This window comes from Mandrillus leucophaeus, unplaced genomic scaffold (assembly GCF_000951045.1).
Source record: "Mandrillus leucophaeus isolate KB7577 unplaced genomic scaffold, Mleu.le_1.0 Scaffold531, whole genome shotgun sequence".
Lineage (NCBI taxonomy): Eukaryota > Metazoa > Chordata > Mammalia > Primates > Cercopithecidae > Mandrillus > Mandrillus leucophaeus.
Genome location: NW_012105709.1, coordinates 1,485,435 through 1,490,505, shown reverse-complemented (window position 1 = coordinate 1,490,505; position 5,071 = coordinate 1,485,435). Strand labels below are relative to the sequence as shown.

The following is a 5,071-nucleotide window of genomic DNA, read 5'->3' as shown; positions in this document are numbered from 1 at the left end:
GAAGATTGTTGTGCAGAATAGAATGCATTTTGCCAGACCAACAAATCAGAGACAAGCCAACTATCAGGCTCCAGATCTGGTGTCCCACTAACTCCTTTATGTAGCTCAGTGCTGGAGTAACACACTCCAGGTAAAGATTTTGCCCTGGTGGCTATAGACTATGAACCTGCTACACTAGTCTTCACACACCAGTGAGCATTAGATAGCCGGATTAGAGCATTAAATGTTCAAGATGTTCTCATTCAATCTCCATGATAAATAGATAACAAAGTCAAGGTCTTACTAAGGGGTTACTTGATAGTTAGGAGGTGAAATGGGACTAGAATCCAGGTCTTCTTACCTCTAGGAAAATTGTCCTCCTTCAAAACACCATGCTTTCCCCTGAATTTGAGATCACAAAAAAACAAAAAAAAAACAAAACAAAACTATGTCTTCTAGAAAAAAACCTGAATTAGAACACATCTATATGAAGATCCTTGTCCTCTGATAGCAATCACCTGTGATTTCTCGGGATAGAGCTCATTCTTCTTCTCCATCTTCCCAGTCCAGTGATAGTAACTTCTTTCCTTTGAAATGCTGCAATGCCTGTGAGCACTCACCTGTAGGGACTTCAGAATTCAGAACAAATGCTTGCTAAAATGGAAGGGCGGCAGAAAGAACATTGCCTCTTCCTGTGTAGAACTTTTATGGCATTTCTCCCAAGTGTGTAATATGTGTGTGGTTGTATTTTATGAAACTTTCATGAGAGCACTTCATTTCAGTTCTCCTCTGCCTTTTGTGGTAATCCTGCTCCTATTATTTTTCTGTTAACTGAGATTTTATTTTTAAATATTAAATTGTGATTATGAAAAGATGTTCTTTATTCTCAGAGCCACACTCATGTATATGTAACTTCTTCTGACTTATGTGGAAGCAACTCCCACATTGGAGTTTCAGCCTTGGTCCCACAATTTGCAAGCATTAAATGGAAGCCTCATATTGCAATGCAAATTATAGTACCCAGGGATTGGCAGTATAATCACCCAGTTACAAAAAAAGGTAAAGAGGAGAAGAAATTACCATAATGGGCCACAGAAAATACACAAGAGAATGTTCAGAGGCCTACATGGCAGATTTCATCACTATTCTGAAGATATGCTTGCTTTCCTCTGAAAATGTAAGGAAAGATATTGTTGGCTCCACTTTGATGGAACTTGATCTTCAGCTGCTTTTACAATAGTGATGGACTGGGCTGAATTATTCATATCTTCTCATCCAAAGTGTGAAATGGCTAACCAGGATTTGGGATCATTTTAGAAGCTGAACTGCAAAGGATGAGTAGGTTGAAATATGGAAACATGGAGAGTGAGAGAGAACAGCATCTAGCAGGAGGAAGAGGAGCATGCCAAAGTCTCGAGACAGAAAGCCCTGTTTGAAGAGAAGCACAGTCCAGCCAGGCTAGAGCTGGGGTGAGACATTTCTGGCACACAGTGATTTCAACTGAAGGCCGGCTTAGAGCCTGGGCCCTGGACCCCAGTGAATCAGCTCATCTGAGGGGAGCACTCCCTCTGATACTTAAACATACCTGGGTCAGGGTTCTAGAAAGCCTGCTCTAAGGGGAATGAAGGGAGACCTGAACTCTTCAATATTGCTTCTTAGGATCTCTTCAATTAGCAGCAAATTACTATCTTTCCTAGCTTGATACGTAAAAGAATGCCGAACGTAGGAGGTTCTTACTGAAATCATTTGGAAACTGACAAGAAAAAAAGTGGGACTTCAAGAAATATTTTCCCTAAGATTATGACCTCACCAATGCAAGTGTTGGATGGTGTTATAAACAAATGTTTGAAAGATGACTTTAAAATGAAGATATAAGTAATTACATAGTGAGCCTTACCGTTTGCAGCTGAAAAAACAGCTGTTCTATGGGTTCTTGTGACTTTTGAAAATATTTCCAGAGACACAATCACATCTGGACTCCAAAAGTACGGTGCCTTAAACACCACAGAACTGACCGTGATTTGCTCTAGAAAACAGTATTAATTCTACAGGAGGTTCCAGAGATGACAAAGCCCCTGCTGTCAAAATTGCACATGAGGAATTTAAATGGAACTGTTTGATGAAATGTGAGTGATGATATTAAATTCTAAATTAGTATCTTATATTTTATGTTAAGTATGCACGTATAGCTAAATTAATCATTTAAATATAGCTAGGTAGACATTTGACTATCAATTAAATTAGCTCCCCTCAAAAAATGTTGAGATTTATGGAGAGGATCTTCTAATTAGAAAAAACAAACAAACAAACAAACAAACAAACAAAAAAACACCACGGGGATCTACTCTGAATGCCAGGTTCCCTTATATTTTGACATATGCAGTATTTTGAGAGTCAACCCTGCAGGGCTTGATAGGTGGGTAGGATGTCGAGTAAGGGAGGAGGATAAGTCAGGTAAGTAGGTGGTGGTATTACCAACTGAACTAGCCAATGGCAGAGACATAGTTTCACAGGTGGGGGTGTGGGCAAAGGGATATTAAAAACTCACTGCTGGCAAGTAGTTGAAAGACAGTATCGCTTTGGCTGCTCTGGTTGGCTCTGCCATCCCAGCCCTTCCCCATGGCTGACCCTGAGGAGTTGCAGGTTTCTTTACCACCCCTGCTGCCTCCCTTTTCTCCCTCATCTTCAGACTTCTCTTTGGCATCTTCCCTGAGCGATCCCATGAATTTGGGCTGGCCAGTTCCAAGCAGGGACAGTAGCCAAATGGTGGATCCATCGGAGGAACAGGAGCTGAAGATTGGAGATGCATTTTCATTAAGTACACTTTTTTGTTTTCAACTTTTATATTAGGTTCAAGGGGTCAGTGTTCAGGTTTGTTTGATGAATTGCATGCTGTGGGTGTTTGGGTCATCCAAACAATTTTGTCACCCAGGTAATCAGCCTAATACCTGAGAGTTGGTTTTTCAGTGCTCACTCTCCTCCCACCCACTTTCACCCTTAAATAGGCCCCGGTCCCTATTGCTCCCTTCTTTATGTCCTCGTGTACTCAATGTTTTGTTCCCACTTCTAAGTGAGAACATGTGGTATGTGGTTTCCTGTTTCTGCTTTAATTCACTTAGGATTATAGACTTAGGATAATGGCGGCCAACTGCATCATTGTTGCTGCAAAGACCATGATCTCATTCCTTTTTGTGGCTGTGTAGTATTCCATGGTATATATGTACCACATTTTCTTTATCCAGTCCACCACTGATAGGCATCTAGGTCGATTCCATGTCTTTGCTATTGAGAAGAGCACTGTGAACGAAACTTCTTGAAGCCCCATTTGTAGCATCAGCTCAAGTGGAAGAGGTTGCCTTCAGCTTGTCTACAGAAAATGCTCATTTCCTGAAAATGTGGTGGGATCTCTTGAAAGAGGGCTATGGTTCTTCTTCAAAACCTGACAGCTGATTTGGCATGCTTCATTGTTCAATAACAACAGTGCAATAATTCATACTTCCTCATATATGATATTTGCACATGTGTGAAATATATAGGATGATCTCTTTCCAGCAGTTATATATATACTCAGAATGAATTTTTTCTTGGTTTTCTTGACTTTGGAGAAAGCAGAATTCTGATGCTATTTTTGAAGCTGACCAGTGCTTGTTTACCTTTAAATACATTCTGCCCTCTAAGCTTTTATAGAATCCTTTATGAGAGTTAATCAGTAGATAGTTAATATTAATAGTGTCATGGTGCTACGAGTAACAAACTAGGTACACTGTTATTTGTTTTGCAACAAGATTCCAAGCATGCCAGAGTTTGAAGGAGAGCTTAATCTTATGGACCAAGGGAGGTAACTTTAAGATTGCCAATGGTACATCCACCTCCATTAGGCTAAGTTCTCTAGAACCCATGACTGTGTCTTATTTACTTCTCTGTCTTCAGCATCTAAAACAGTGTCACATAACACTCACTAAATGTTGAATAAAAGAATTGACAAACATAATTAAAAGCTATTTTTTCTTCCCATACTTAGCATGAAGACTATAATTATTTCTCTAGAAAAATGTATAAATCAGAACTTCATTGACTTGAAGGAAAACACTCTCTTTTTTATGGAGACTTGAACTTTGATGGTAGCTTTAAAAAATATACGATAAATAATTTTTACCCTTATATAATTTTTTTAAAGTCTTTACTTCATAAAATAAAAGACTATCTAGAAGGAATGCTTCTTTTTTTTGTTTTGTCTTTTTGTTTTTTTTTTTTTAGACGGAGACTTACTCTGTCACCAGGCTGCAGTGCAATGGCATAATCTCGGCTCACTGCAACCTCCGCCTCTCGGGTTCAAGCGATTCTCCTGCCTCAGCCTCCCAAGTAGCTGGGACTAGAGATGCATGCCACCATGCCCAGCTAATTTTTGTATTTTTAGTAGAGATGACATTTCACCATGTTGGCTGGGATGATCTTGATCTCTTGACCTGGTGATTCGCCTGCCTCAGCCTCCCAAAGTGCTGGGATTACAGGCATGAGCCACCACACCTGGCCAGGAATGCATATTTGATATGGTTTGGATCTGTGTCCCACCCAAATCTCATGGTCAATTATAACTCCCAATGTTGGAGGTGGGGCCTGGTAGGAGGTGATTGGATCATGGGGGTGGAGTCTTCACGAATGGTTTAGCACCATCCCCCCATGGTACTCTATAATGAGTGAGTTCTCACGAGATCTGGTGGTTTACAAGTGTGTGGCACTTCTCCTATCTCTCTCTTCCTTCTTCTCTGGTCATGTGAAGATGCTTGCTTCCCCTTTGCTTTCCACCACAATTGAAAGTTTCCTGAAGCCCCCCCGACCAAAGCCAAGCAGCCTCACACTTCCTGTACAGCCTTCAGATCCATGAGCCAATGAAACCTTTTTTCTTTATAAATTACCCAGTCTCAAATATTTCTTTATAGCAATATGACAACAGGTTAATACAATATTTTTTCCTGTTTAGTTCTATGGTTATCGCTTTTAATATTTTTTATATTTGATATTTTTATATGTTTGATTGCTGTCTTTAAAGTGCCTTATCAAAATCACGGCTCTGTGCTATTACTTTTGGAGT

General features: G+C 40.0%; 1 pseudogene; it reads left to right on the top strand.

The window, feature by feature from the left end:
* The first annotated feature begins 2,598 nt into the window (after positions 1–2,598).
* Positions 2,599–3,429, top strand: LOC105551776 (annotated as a pseudogene).
* Positions 3,430–5,071: the final 1,642 nt, after the last annotated feature.